Source organism: Podarcis raffonei, chromosome 10 (assembly GCF_027172205.1).
Source record: "Podarcis raffonei isolate rPodRaf1 chromosome 10, rPodRaf1.pri, whole genome shotgun sequence".
In the NCBI taxonomy this organism is placed as follows: Eukaryota; Metazoa; Chordata; class Lepidosauria; order Squamata; family Lacertidae; genus Podarcis; species Podarcis raffonei.
In genome coordinates, this window is record NC_070611.1 from 63582487 (window position 1) to 63597995 (window position 15509).

Consider the following 15509-nt stretch of genomic DNA (forward strand, 5'->3'; position numbering starts at 1 on the left):
AATTACCAGCTCCGTTGTTTACAATCCGCCCCCGCAGCACGTTGGCAGGAAGGGCGGGGCGGAGGGCGGGGCGGAGGGGGGAGAGAGACCCCAGCTCCGCCCCCCAGCCCCAGCCCTGGCGTCGGCCTGCCTTTAGCCCCAGCTGGGAGGTCTGGAGGTGATCCTATTGGAAGTTGGGCAGAGGGGGGAAGAGCAAAAAAGATCAGAGGAAGACAGCAACCGGGTGTTTGTATGTGCAAAAAAGGCGACTCATCTCTCTCTCCCCCCCCATCCATCTTTAGGGGGCACCATCTCCAGTCCCGGCCACCCTCCCCCCAACAAAACATCACATCACGTGGAGGGGAGGCTGGAAGTAACTTCGAGCATCTATTGCGAGATTATTATTATTATTTTGCAAGCGAACGCCCATGCGTGTCTGTGCATCTCCTCTACGCACGCATTCACACGCAATTAACCTGCACGCTTCTCCGGGAGGGTTCCTTCTTGTCCCCCCCTCCCCTGCTACTTCTTGGATCTCTTCCCCCACCCCACCCGCTTTTGTCATTTGCGCTCGCCTTGTGGTGCTGTTTGTCTCTCCAGCTGCCTCATGACCAGCTAAGGGATTTCACCTCGTCCTTGAGAAAAAGGGAAGCCAGCAGATCAAGGCACAGACAGAAAAAGAGAGAGAGAGAGAGAGAGACGGTATCTCTCTCCCTCCCTCCTTCCTTCCCTCCAGTATATCTCTCTGCCGCTCTTCGCCATCTCCGCGTCTGACGGCCGAATCTCTCCAGGCCCGAGAGAGGAAAACCGGGTAGGTTTTTGCAAAAAGACGGAGCCACGGAGAACTTTCTCTGCGCGAGCGTGTGAAGGGTGGGTGGGTGGGATCTGCTGGGGAACCAGCCGTGCTGGTGGGATCTGCACTTTGGCAGGGATTCCTCTCTCCACCCCCCAACACTTTCCCAGGATCGCTCCGGATCAAACGGTGCTCGGTGTTTACAACTGGCTGCAAGGAGATGAGGGAGGCGGATGGAGAGCGAAGGGGTGGCGCGCAAAATTCGAGCCCCATATCGCCCTGCGTTTTATTCTCTCTCTCTTTTTGGCGTGTGTGTAGATCTCAGTTGCTGCCCCCTTTCTCCCCCACCTTGGCAGACACGCACCGGGATCATGCCACCCCCCTCCTCTGGCCACGGTGCTGGAGAGAGAGAGAGAGAGAGAGAGGTATACATGCATGCACCAGCGAGGCCATGCGCGCCTCGCCAATGGGACCCTTGGCGAGGCGCTTTCAAAAACTTTGCAGCTTGGTTTGGCCCGCCTCCCCGGCCTCTCTGCAAACCCAGATCCTCGTGGGGGGACAGAGAAGGAAGCGTGGCAGAAACTGTTGCTTTAGCGCCCAGCTCCTGCTCGGAGCTAAACCTAGCTGTCCTCCGCTGGAAGCAGAATACTGGGTTAGAGAGAGATGTTTTTTTTTTGTCTGGTCCAAAAAGGCTCCTCCTCTTTATTGATCTCCCAGCAGCGTGGGGAGAGTTTGGGGTTGGGGTGTCTCTGTGCATGTTGCTAGAAAGCTGAGCGACTGTGTGAGAAGGGGAGAAAATCTTTTTCTCGCTCTTGAATCTTGGACTGGGCTCCTGGTCCCCCGGGATCCCTCAGACAGGAAGCATTAAATTATTTTAATTGCCTCGGCTTTGTTTGTGTACGCCTGTGTGGGGAGGGAGAATGGAAAAGCATCCCTTCGGATGGAGATGGCATTTTGCTTGTTCCCCCCACACCAGCCTATTAAGGGGAAAAAATGAGGAGTGGGGTTTGTTTTATTTTGGGGGGAAATTTCATTGTCGTATCAATGCGTTTGTCTGCTTGCACTTTGCAGAGTATTATTGATTCGGAGAGTGGTAGCCTCAGCAGTAGTAGAAAGGCATTGTTGACATACTTTCCAGCTAGGAATGCTCCTCTTTCCAAGTTTTGCTCTTTTTTCCCTTTTTTAAAAAAATCATTCCTCCTTAAAACGCTTTGGCTCGCTGAGAAAGGACTCGGAGACACTGTCTTTTTGCAGCTGTTACTCTTGCTCTCCCCCCCCCCCCAAATAAAAGGAAGGGAGAGAGAAAAGTCAGAAAGGAAAGAAAAAGTAATCCTAAATCAATGTATGCAATGATAATAAAGCAGCGTATTTAAACTCTCAAAGCTAAGCTTTGCATGGGGGACACACAACTGCAGTGAACTTTGCCTTCTGAGAGAGTGAAGCGCGCTCACATCAGGGACTTTATTCTAACAAACGCGGCTGGGATCCTAGAATAACCGAGGTTGTTTTGTCAAGAACAACATGGACAGATTCCCCCCATGGGATTTCTCTTCAACTCTGTGCTCTGGCCAAGGGCAGACCCAATAGCAATCTCTGGGATTTTCGGATAAGAAGACTGTGGGAATCTGCAGAAGACGGAGGGGCTGTTTTCTCCTCCTAGCTCATAAATAAGTGCCACATCCCAAGACGCTCCCAGGGTTATTAATTTATTTATTTGCCATTGCTTCCTAATAACAAGCTTCTATCAGCCAACCGGGGAGATTTGCAGGCATATAATGCTGCAATTCAATTTCAATTTATTTATTTTTTTTGAAACGTGGAAGCAAACGCATTTTGCAAAATGTCTCCTGTGAACTGTGAACTGTAAGGGTGTGACTTGTACGCTAGCAGATTTCTGCACCTTTCCGAAGATAAGTTAGAATCTCTCCCCTCCCTCCCCTTTCCAAACTGAGAAGAGTTTTGCATAGATATGAAGATATAGGCAGCTGTGTTTGTCATTAGAGGAGGAGTTTGGGGGGGGGGGGGAAGGAAGGCAAGAGTAAAAACAGCAACAGTAGCACAGCACTTTAGACCAAGTCCAAAGACAAAGTAGCAAGTCTGCTTTTCAAAAGCTTTGTGAACGCAAGAGAGTTTGCTTGCTTTTTCTGACTTTTTAAATGGGTCCCAAGGAAGGTGTGCTACTGTTTGCTACATGCAGCTTCAAAGAACTGGAATGCAAGCCTCACGGAGAGATGGTAAATCTCAGCCTAATGGAGACTCCAGTTCCAGAGGCACTGTATTCGTGAATATTGGCCACAAGGAAGACTGCCTTTGTGCTCTGCTGACAGGCACCCCAAAAGCAACTTTACAGATCTGAAAACAGCTGAAATAAATGGACGTGGAGAGATCCAGCAGGATGTTGAAGCTCAGCTCAGCTCCAGAAAGCATCTCTGTCGCTTTTGAATATCCGTAGAGCAAAAGTTTTGCAGGTTGCTTGCCCCAGCTGATTTAAATTTAGCTTCTGCCTGAAGCCCCACTAAAGCCAACGAGAAGTATTTTAAACCAATTCTCTAGGCTTCTCTCCAGACTCTGTGCAAGCGTGACATGCTCATCCCTTTCGTATCTTTCCCTGAGAAAGATCACAAGGTTGTGTCTGAGATTCTTCTCTAGGAAGTTCAATTAGACGTTGCAAAGGTAGATGAAGCACTTTAAAAAGAAAGCAGAAGGGATGCCTTATTCTGCAAAAGAAGTTTGCAACTATTTTGGCAGCAGTTGCAGGGAAAGAAAAAGATGCTCGTGGTATTTTCCCCCGATAGGGTAATATTCGGCAAGATCTCAGCTAAGTGGTTTGTTAAGAAGAGCAATCATTAATTGGCTGTGTTTCGATAATCCTACGTGATCTGAAAATGAACACTGCATTGGCATCCTTCGTTAGCACTTTTGGTCAAAATGTAAGCTGCCTCAAATGCCTGCTGCAAAGTTTGCAGAGCAGGACTTGACAATCGGCTGACTTCTTTTGTGGACTGGAGGTTAGAGTAGTGAAGAGACGTTGACAGTTTCAAGTTCACTCACTTCAGGGCTCTGTGTGGTTTCTCAAGTTGCCCAGTGTGGTCTAGGAGATGCTTTGCTGCACTTATAAAGTGCAGTTATTTATATTACGTTTGCGCAAAATGGCTTGTAGCATACTGCGAGGATCCCAACGGGGTTAAAGAGTTGTGCTGTACTTTATTGTGCTGTACTCACCACTTACTTCCTTGCCGCGGGATCACATTTGTCCAGTGCTATACCAGCTGCACTGGCTCCCGGTGGAGTACAGGATCAGGTTTAAGGTGCTGGTTTTAACCTTTAAAGCCCTATATGGCCTAGGACCCTCGTACGTACGGGACTGCTTCTCCTGGTATGCCCCATGGAGGACCTTACGGTCCTCAAATAAAAACATCTTGGAGATCCCAGGCCACAGGGAGGTTAGGCTGGCCTTGACCAGAGCCAGGGTTTTTTCGGCCATGGCCCTGATCTGGTGGGACGCTTATCACAAGAGACTAGGGCCCTGTGGGACTTGACATCTTTCTGCAGGGCCTGCAAGATGGAGCTGTTCCTCCAGGCCTTTGACCAAGGCACAGCCTGACTCCCGCTCTCTCCTCATAAGAACTTGCATGAAAGTAGGCCCCCCAACTTTTCTCACAGGCTCATATAAGATCAGTATAAGCAGTTAGGCCTGGTGAGCATTTAAGGTCCCCATCCCTAATTTGCGGGTTGCCATCTGATTATATTTCACTTTGATTCTGATTTGATTTTAGGGTGTATTTTAATTGATTACTTGATTTTATGGTAATATGTTATATATTTGACTTTAGCTGCTCTGAGCAAGTTTAGCTGGTGTTAAATACCATCTATACACCATTTTCATAACATTTTCTTTAAGTGCACTGCATGCAGTAAAATTAATACCATCCTTCCCATGATTCTAATTGAATATTATATCAAAAAACTTTAGCCCAATGTATCATCACATTTACTAGGAGTTGTTTCTTTTTGTTTTCCAGTGTTGTTGTTGTTGTTTAGTCGTGTCCGACTCTTCATGACCCCATGGACCAGAGCACGCCAGGCACTCCTGTCTTCCACTGCCTCCCGCAGTTTGGTCAAACTCATGTTGGTAGCTTCTATAATTCTGTCCAACCATCTCGTCCTCTGTCGTCCCCTTCTCCTTATGCCCTCCATCTTTCCCAACATCAGGGTCTTTTCCAGGGAGTCTTCTCTTCTCATGAGGTAGCCAAAGTATTGGAGTCTCAGCTTCAGGGTCTTTCCTTCCAGTGAGCACTCAGGGCTGATTTCCTTCAGAATGGAGAGGTTTGCTCTTCTTGCAGTCCATAGGACTCTCATGAGTCTCCTCCAGCACCATAGTTCAAAAGCATCAATTCTTCGGCGATCAACCTTCTTTATGGTCCAGCTCTCACTTCCATACATCACTACTGGGAAAACCATAAAGGTAAAGGTACCCCTGCCCGTACGGGCCAGTCTTGCCAGACTCTAAGGTTGTGCGCTCATCTCACTCTATAGGCTGGGAGCCAGCGCTGTCCGCAGACACTTCCGGGTCACGTGGCCAGCGTGACGAAGCTGCATCTGGCGAGCCAGCGCAGCACACGGAACGCCGTTTACCTTCCCGCTGGTAAGCGGTCCCTATTTATCTACTTGCACCCGGGGGTGCTTTCGAACTGCTAGGTTGGCAGGCGCTGGGACCGAACGACGGGAGCGCACCCCGCCGCGGGGATTCGAACCGCCGACCATACGATCGGCAAGTCCTAGGTGCTAAGGTTTTACCCACAGCGCCACCCGCATCCCTGTGGGAAAACCATAGCTTTAACTATATGGGCCTTTGTTGGCAAGGTGATGTCTCTGCTTTTTAAGATTCTGTCTAGGTTTGTCATTGCTTTTCTCCCAAGAAGTAGGCGTTTTTTAATTTCGTGACTGCTGTCACCATCTGCAGTGATCATGGAGCCCAAGAAAGTAAAATCTCTCACTGCCTCCATTTCTTCCCCTTCTATTTGCCAGGAGGTGATGGGCCCAGTGGCCATGATCTTAGGTTTTTTGATGTTTTCCAGTGTACTTCATATCAATAAAAAACTGCCATAAGCAAATTTTTATTCTGAAAGTGTGGCCCAGAGAAAAAAGCTTGAGAACCACTGGCCTACATGAACTAGCAGCAACTTTCTGGGGTTTTAGGCAGGTGCTTGAGTCTGCTTACCTGGAGAGGCCAGGGATTGAACCTGGCACCTTCTGCATGCAAAGCAGGTGCTCTCCCACTGAGCTACAGCCCCTCCCCATCATTCATGACTCCGGTGTCTGGAGGAAATCCCCTCCCTTCCTCCAAACTGCTTCTCAAATTACAACTCAAATTACCGCCAGCTCATATCTGCACAGCCCCACTCTGGTTCCATCATACCAGAGTGTGACAGAATGTTAGGAGTACTAATAATGATACCACCACGTACTGTGAACATAATTTTCACTCTTCGCTGCTGATGTGCTCTGGAGTTTTAAGATCTACCAGTGAAAAGTCACAACACTTAGAAGCAATGGGGGGAAAATAGCAATTTCAGCATTATGCTGAAAACACTGGCTTCAGCTACCCTTCTTTTGTTGTGGAATGTTGCAACGCTCTTAAAGGTTGGTAGATTAGATTTTTTATTTTATTTTTTAGATTATGTGCATAATCTTTGTGACAGTCTTTTACTTTCTTTAGCATATGAACAATTGTATCAAATCCTACTTCTCTCGGGTCTCTTGAAGAAAAGAGCCATTTTAAAATTTCTGGGGAATTTTTTTGTCTGAGCAAGAACTGAGTAGCCAGGCCTCATTCTGCTACAATAAGATTTTCCTTTCTTATTGTTTTCAACAAAATGTAAGTTCATTAGCCTATATATATATATAGGTGGGGACCTTTGAGCCTCCAGATATTTCAGCTGCGAGTCCTTAGGCTCCCCATCCAGATCTTTCAATGGCAGTGTGGCAGTCAGGAGGCAAAGGTAAAAAGTAAAGATAAAGGTCCTCTGGACAGTGAAGTCTACTCAAAGGCGACTATGGGGTTGCAGTGCTCATCTCGCTTTCAGGCTGAGGGAGCCGGCGTTTGTCCACAGACAGCTTTCTGGGTCATGTGGCCAGCAGGACTAAACCGCTTCTGGTGCAACAGAACTCCATGACAGAAGCCAGAACTTATGGAAATGCCGTTTACCTTCCCGCCACAGCGGTACTTATTTATCTACTTGCACTGGCGTGCTTTTGAACTGCTAGGTTGGCAGAAGTTGGGACTGAGCAATGGGAGCTCACTCCGTCGTGGGGATTCGAACCACCGACCTTCCGATCAGCAAACCCAAGTCAGGAGGCAGAAGCAGGGTGCACACCAACATGGTGCATCAGGTGCAGTCAGTGAGCAAACGGAGGGGCACTTGTGAAGATCCTTTCTGTGACATCTAGTTCAGGAGTCAGGAACCTTCCGCTAAGGGTCTCATGATTTGGGGAGGAATAATCTGCTGGGTGCCACTTACTTGCAGTTGGCAAACTGGGACCAAGAGGCTGTGGGGCTGGAGACAAAAGGAGCACCCTTTCTCTGTCTGTCTGTCTGTCTGTCTGTCTGTCTGTCTGTCTGTCCTTCTGTCTGTCTGTGCCACCTTTCCTCTATTTTTCATTTTACTCCTCTATATATGTTTGAAAGTAAGTAAGCCTAGTACAGTGGTACCTCGGGTTAAGTACTTAATTCATTCTGGAGGTCCGTTCTTAACCTCCAAGCACCACTTTGGCTAATGGGGTTTCCCGCTGCTGCCGCACCGCCAGAGCACGTTTTCTGTTCTCATTCTGAAGCAAAGTTCTTAACCTGAAGCACTATTTCTGGGTTAGAGGAGTCTGTAACCTGAAGCGTATGTAACCTGAAGCATATGTAACCTGAGGTACCACTGTACCCCAGTACGCTGGCTGTGTGGCCGTAATAACAGTAATAAAACTGTTTGGCCGTAATAAAAACATTCATTTCTAGTGTCTTGAGCCACAGGTTGCCCATCCTATTCCAACTTGCCTTGCTTCCCACCAAGACAAACTTTGCTGTGGGGCAGGTATACGCACATCACAACAATGTCTAGACAGGAGGTCAAGCTGAACTGGAAGGTTCCCACAGGTTAATCCTTGGCTACTGGTGGAGGTGTCAGGATATGGAAAAGGGAGAATTCACTGCTCCAGGAAAGGATGGCAACTCAGCACCAGACACCCTGGGTTGCGCTGCATCCTCATCAGGTCCAGAACCCCAGCTCTTTTGTCTGAGGCCAGCACTTTATTCCCCCCACTGACCCCACTGCCTCTCTGTTCTCTGCTGGTCGAAAGCCTACCCATGTCCTTGATCTGAAATTCCTCTCTCCAAGAGCACAGATGCACTTAGATTTCTCTCAGCCTGCCGACAGCATATGCCTTTTGACAGTCTGAAGAGGTCCTTCTCTAACATTTATGACAGCATTTCCCCTTCTGCCTCTCCCCGTTTCCTTCTATTTTTATATTGGTCTCAAACTGTAGATGGAAGCCCACAGGTAATCTACAATGGAATCCATTAATATTGGCGATTTTCAGGAACTCAAGGACAATTACTTTCTTCCTTACTAATCCCCCGCTGCTTTTTCCATCTGTGCAGGAGGCCTGAGACTGTAAGAATGCCACTTTGGCTCCGTGTATCAAATACAGAACTCTCTTATTGCTCCTAAACCTACCTCCAGTGAGGCTGGGAAATCGAACTTGAGTGCCCCAGAGCACTGCTGCCTACTGGGATGCGTCACAGACGCAGCAGTCCCTTTTAGAGTTTTATTTGATGCACCCACTGGTCCTGACAATTGTCGGCTAACTGACCCCATCAGCAAGCCATCTCCTAATAGGAGATATAGATGAAGCCATTCTTTCCTATTGTACTTTCAGATGGAAAATAACAAGCTTCAATCTGAAAAATAAATAAATCATGGCCAGTGGATTCATTTGTCTATGTCTATATCTATATCTGTATCTATATCAGAGAGGATGAAGCTGTAGCCTTCCAGATGGATGTCAGGGCATGTGTCAACAATAACTCACATGGCGTCAGTGAAGTTAACCCTTTATTCAAAGAAACAAGGCAGCTGAGGTCTAGAGAGCACAGCAACTCTTCCTGGTAGATCTTGCCCCTATGATGCAGTTCTGGGGACTTAATGTCCCCACTTTCCCACAGCTTCTTAAGTCTCCTCCTCCCTTGGGACCGTCCCAAGCAATCTGAGACTCTGATGCCTTGTCTGTCTTTGCTCTGCCTTTTTCATACTTCTTCTGGTTCTGGGAGACCGGGGGTGTGTGTGTGTGTGTCACAGCAGGAGGGGGAGACATCCTGGATTCTTCAGCAGCCTGACTTACCTCTGTCTCTTGGCTCCCTTCCTCTCCAGCCTCCGCTTCTGTACTTCTCTCTGCCACAGCCTCTTCCTGCTCACAAAACCCTGTTGCCTCTTCAGCTTCCAACACCTCCTCCTCTAAGTCTGATCCTTCTTCTTCCTCTGACCCCTCATCATCGTCATCCCACCACCAATCCCCTGGCTCTGAGCCTTCTTCCCTTGGTTGTTCCTTATCTGGTGCCTCCCACTGCTCCTCTGCATCCAGCCAGTGCGTGACACTGGACTTCAGCTCTCATTTCCTCTGGGCTATACTGACTGGGGCTCATGAGAGTTGGAGTCCAAAAATACCCGGAGGGCCGCAGGTTTGCTACATTTCTAGATCCATGCATGCTCACCTGTGCGGCAGCCATTATCCCATCTGTTGGAGCCTGCACAGTTCCTTCCAAGAGGCTGAGTTAGGATGGGTGACAGGAGTGGAAGATACCCATGTGGGTTTGTCAACTGGTAAATGTAAGCTGCTGGACCCAGCGGAATTTAGTTATGTTTCAATTCCCACTGATGTTGTAGTGAAGCAGACTTGTTCTTTGAGGCTTCAGAAGGTGGGCCTGGAAGCAATAAGTGGAAATTACAGAGGACTGTATTGAGGCTAAATGTTAGGAAAAACTTCCTAATGGATAAAGTAGTTTGGCAGTGGACTGGGCTTCCTCATGGAACTCATGCGTAGGGCTGGGTGATATATCAATATACAGTCATACCTCGGGTTAAATACGCTTCAGGTTGAGTGTTTTCAGGTTGCGTCCTGCGGCAACCCATAAGTACCAGTTAACCTGTTCCATTACTTCCGGATTTCGCCACTCACACATGCGCAGACGCTCAAAATGACGTCACGCGCATGCGCAGAAGTGGCGAATTGCAGATGCGCAAACGCGGTTTGCGTTCTGCTTAGGATGCAAACGGGGCTCCAGAACGGATCCCGTTCGCATCCAGAGGTACCACTGTATTGTCCAAATCCAGCTTGAAATCCATATTGTGATATCGGTTTCATAATTTTTGACCTGGCAATATATCAAAAATCAAGATGTGTGTGTGCTATGCAAAAATCACAATGCGAGGAAAACCCATGAAGCCATCTAATGCCTCTATATAGCTCCATCCTTATTTCAGACATTGTGAAATATCGGTGTATCACGATGTTTAGATGGTGATATATCACAATATTGAAAACCAGATATCACCCAGCCCTAGTCATGGGCTCTCCTCTGGGTGTATGCAGGCAGGGGGTGGAGAGTTGTCCATCAGGGATGCTGTAGTCACCTCGTCTGATGCTGGTCCTTCACTGAGTAGGGGTTGGGGTATATGACGCATCCAAGTTCCCTTCCAGCTCTACGGTTCTATGAATTAATTGGGGGCAAATTAGTCATGACGAATTCCATTTCAGGGGGGCCATAAGTGTGAGTAATTTCCTCTGAATCTACTCCGGGAACTCCATTCAGCAGTCCACTAAATCAGCCTTCATTTACCACGTATTACCGAAGCAGCTCGCAGGAAGCAGAAGCTGAGAATACTCTGCTGCCGAGATGTTCCAAGTTTCCAACACATAGAGCCAAAGTTTCACAGCTTTAGGTATGTCAGCTCCTTTCAAAGGTTTGGGGTTAGGAGCAGGGCAGTGACTGATCCCCGCCACTTGGTTTAATGATCTAGCACAGGGGTCAGCAAACTTTTTCAGCAGGGGGCTGGTCCACAGTCCCTCAGACCTTGTGGGGGGTTGGACTATATTTTGAAGGGGAAAAAAATGAACGAATTCCTGTGCCCCACAAATAACACAGAGATGCATTTTAAATAAAAACACACATTCTACTCATGTAAAAACACCAAGCAGGCCCCACAAATAACCTAGAGATGCAATTTAAATAAAAGGGCACATTCTGCTCATGTAAGAACATGCTGATTCCCGGACCATCTGCAGGCCGGATTTAGAAGGCGATTGGGCTGGATCTGGCCCCCAGGCCTTAGTTTGCCTACCCATGATCTAGCAGTTGTTCCTCATCTTTGTGGAACAGTACATGAGGGTGCTGTCTGGGTGCTGTCCAGATCCTGCTGTCAGGCTCTTCCCGAGGGCATTCTTCCTGAATCAGTCCTTGTTGTCATTTGATGTGAACCACTTTGAGGAGTTTTCATTGTTGTCGATTAAGTGGTATATACAGTAAAGTAAAAGTAAAGGGACCCCTGACCATTAGGTCCAGTCATGACCGACTCTGGGGTTGCGGCACTCATCTTGCTTTATTGGCTGAGGGAGCCGGCGTACAGCTTCCGGGTCATGTGGCCAGCGTGACTAAGCCACTTCTGGCAAACCAGAGCAGCGCACGGAAACGCCATTTACCTTCACACCTATTTATCTACTTGCACTTTGACGTGCTTTCAAACTGCTAGGTGGGCAGGAGCTGGGACTGAGCAACAGGAGTTCACCCCTTCGCGGGGATTCGAACCGCCAACCTTCCGACCGGCAAGCCCTAGGCTCTGTGGTTTAGACCACAGCTCCACCCGCGTCCCTTGCCTCTCCCTTACCAGTTGCTTATTCAAGGTTGTTTCCAATAAGCCCTGCATGCCAACTTAACTGTATTGCTTCTATGGCAGTGCTATAATAGGAGGGGGACAAGCTATTTTGGAACTGTGGAAAGATTAGTGTTTTGGCTCAGCATGAAACAATAATGTGTGAAAAGTATAAGATCACACCTTAGGGAAACTGCATATTTATGCATAATCTGACAGTGAGATCTTGCCAGGTTTTTTTTTCTTTTCGTGTTGTTGTTGACTCTGTGTAAAAGGAGAATGAAGGTTTCTGATGCATGTCTTCATAGAGATGTTATCGTGACTGTTGAGATTTGAAGTCTGCTTCAAGGATGTGCAGATTAGTTCAGGTTTCCCACTTCCTAGTCCCCCACCCAAACATCTATGTTTTGATCTAAACATGATCATTTTCTAATCATTGCGCACACAAAAACTGCTCTAAAAGAGACAGCTGTAGAGGTCAGTTCAAAAGTCAAATGGCCATTGGTAACTAAGTAATAAAAAAGGTGACCATTTTTACCCTTAACAGGAAGAAGGAAGAAAGGCAGCAGAAAGGAGGAAAGGGTTTGGGGGAGAGGTCTGCACAAACCACAGGATTCAATGTGGACCCCAATTTGATGCTTCAGGAAACAGCCTGCCTCAGATACCTTGTGGACTGCCTGATTTAGCTCTGGGTCCATTTAAATCTACACACACACAATTGGAAAATAAAATACAGTGGTACCTCGGGTTAAGTACTTAATTGGTTCTGGAGGTCCGTTCTTAACCTGAAACTGTTCTTAACCTGAAGCACCACTTTAGCTAATGGGGCCTCCCGCTGCCGCCGCACCAACGGAGCACGATTTCTGTTCACATCCTGAAGCAAAGTTCTTAACCTGAAGCACTATTTCTGAGTTAGCAGAGTCTGTAACCTGAAGCGTATGTAACCTGAGGTACCACTGTAACATCTCTCCCCCCCCCTTTGACAGAAGTGGATAGAAAACACACACAAACACACACACACACACTAAATAAAGCCTGCAAAATTCCAGGCAAAGTGGTTGGTAACTTCAACTTTTTATTTTTGGACAGAATTTGATGAAATTTGCTAGCACTATTGCTCTTTTGGAAGGCACGAACACAGCCAAAATTCGGAAGGATAGCTACAGTGGTTTTCCCTGCAAGAATGGCCATTCTAGTTTTATTGTGGGTTAAAAAGTATTGCTTAACGTCCCCTAGCAACTCTCAGCACCCATTAAAAAAAAATACGACCTATAAGCAGGCCACAAGGGCAATATCTCCCCCTTGCTGTTATTAGTGGCCCAAGGTCACCCAGTGAACTCTATTGCTGAGTGAGAATTTAAGCCATGTTCTCCTTGGTCCTCGTCCGATACTCTAAACACCAAACCACACTGGCTCACTGCACAAGTAACCACTGATCGCTTTATCCTTCTGCACTTTCAAAGGGGATGTCCTAAAACTTTGTTGTTGCTTTAAAACACACCATTTGGCCCTTAATTTGGAAGGTGATTGACTATGTCTGTGGCCTCTTTTTATGCTCACCTTGGAGTGTGCTGGAGCTCTCCTTTTAATATATATTTTATGGATGAGCATTTTAGGTTCCTATTATATTCTTCTCCTTATATTCCATTTCAACTTTTTTGGTTCTTAAGCCACCTTGAGGCACTTTCGTGTAAAAACTAACTAAATAAATAACTAATTAAAAATAGTCCAGTACCACCTCAGAGATAAACAAAGTTTGTTCTAGGTATACCTAAGTTTGTTCTGTATACCTACAGAGACCTAGAACAAACTTAGTTGGTCTCTGAGGTGCTACTGGACTATTTTTTAAATTTTTTATTTCGACTGCTTCAAACCAACATGGCTACCTACCTGTAAGTAAGTAAGTAAAATAAAATAAATAAATTGGACGTCATCACCACATCTTCCATGGTTGAAATATTATATACTAAAATAGAAAACATATCTAGGATTACCCTTGTTTTATTTTCATAACTGATCTTGCTTTTGCATCTTTTGAAGTAGTCTGTGATGCACAGAAAAATAGAAGGGAGAAACTTCCCTTATTTCTTATTTGCATGCCAAAACAAGCTTTGCCAGCTACTTTTCTGCATGTTGCTAAGGACACAGGAGACAGTAAAAAGAAGAATCTGGCAGCCATTAATTCACCAAATACTGACATAGATCAGGAGGTGGAATTTGAACTCCAGTCCAAGTTTGGGGGACTCTCAGACCTGTGGTGGTCCATGTTCAAGAATGGTGAACAACAGCCTTCCTCCTTTCCCTCGAGGCAATTGTGTGGATTGGGCCAGAGGGAAATGGCCACAAAATGATCCACAGTGACAGTCACAATTAAATCGACCTATGATGTGGTTGCCACTGAAGGCATCTTGTTCAAGATCCCTCAGCGGTTCTCAACCTGTGGGTCCCCTGATGTTGTTGGATGAAACTCCCATCATCCCTGAGCTCTGGCCTTGCTAGCTAGGGGTGATGGGAGTTGCAGTTCAACAACATCTGGGGACCCACAGGTTGAGAAAGGCTGCTAGATTCTGGGTCTGCCAGTGGTTTGTTTCTATTTGTTACATTGATTTTAATCAACAATTAGACAAATTCGTGGAGGATGACTTTGCTACGAGTCATGCTAGCCACATAGTACGCACAGTATCAGTTTCAATATCAGCTGCCAGAAATCACAACTTTTGCACTCGGGTCCTGCCTGTGGATCCACATATGTATCTGGTTGATCACTGTGAGAACCAGATCTTAGATTAGATGGACCTGATCCCGCTGCAGGGCTCTTTTTACGTCCTTATCTGAAGCTAACTTGGAGGGGGAATATGGAAGGTTTTGTTCAAGTGAAAATGAGCTGGGAAAAAATATCAAGGGAAGCTACAGGGATGCCATTTAAATTCCACCAATATATATTTTGGGGAAAGAGTCTGCATATTTCTAGAAAGAATTCCCGCCCTTCTAGGCTTTGCTGGGCAGATGAAGGAAACCCATCTCTGGGAAAATGCACCCTGGAAGAGGACAAATCAAATGCAGAGCAATCACTTTATCGACACAGCCCAGAACTGTATATATTTATACATGTTCAAATTTGAAAGTTAACACCTTTTCCTTGTTGGCCTACTTTTGTTAAAGTTGCTTCTAAATTATTGATGGAAAAGGCAATTGCGCATTACCTTGTGGTGCAAATGTTTTTAAGGGAAGAACACTGTGCTACTTTCTGAACGAAGGAAATCTTCACGTGGCTTTAGGGTTAGGGTTCACAGTTTTCGAACCGGCTGGGTAGCTGTCCTCTTACCAGCAGTTTGATCTGCCGCAAGGAAGAGGTGGTTTAGCTTAGTTCCATGCCCTAAACAGCTTCTCTTGCTGGTTTCTGCAGAGCACTTCTGTCTTAAAGGGGCAGGAGGAAGACAGGATGCGTCCTGGGTTTCTGGTCCATTGTCAACTCCTAACTCCATGGCATTTTGCAAAGATGTTTTCTTTGCAGATTCGGATTGCTGATCAGCTGAGTGTCTGTGCATGGCAGCCTGGGACTCATCTGTCCCTTTAACCCCAAAAATTTGCAACCTCCCTGTTCTGCTGATGGAAGCCTTACTCTTTTAACTGAATGATACCTTTGGATATGAGCAGAGAAATGATATATTTTTAGAAAACGGACTTTAAGAGGGGTAATGCAGAAAGATTTGAAAGCGAAGTGTAATGCAAGCAATCGTCGAAACTTTTTATTGGATGTTATTTCAAAACTGAAATAAAACTGGTTTCGATGTTGTGTTTTGAATTGTTGTAACCTGCTCTGG

The 15509-nt window shown here is 46.6% G+C and overlaps 1 protein-coding gene and 1 non-coding gene across 3 annotated transcripts in view; one reads left to right on the top strand and one right to left on the bottom strand.

The window, feature by feature from the left end:
• Positions 1-534: 534 nt before the first annotated feature.
• SOX5 (SRY-box transcription factor 5) overlaps positions 535-15509 on the top strand; it is a 786737-nt gene continuing 771762 nt past the window's right edge. The window contains exon 1 of one of the 2 annotated variants that reach the window (XM_053407448.1): positions 535-790. The gene's annotated coding sequence lies outside the window, so the exon portion shown is untranslated. The remainder of the gene's footprint in view (positions 791-15509) is intronic. The other variant, XM_053407453.1, reaches the window with a different exon arrangement.
• Positions 5995-6069, bottom strand: TRNAA-UGC (transfer RNA alanine (anticodon UGC)). Its single transcript has one exon. It is a non-coding gene; the product is annotated as a tRNA-Ala (tRNA).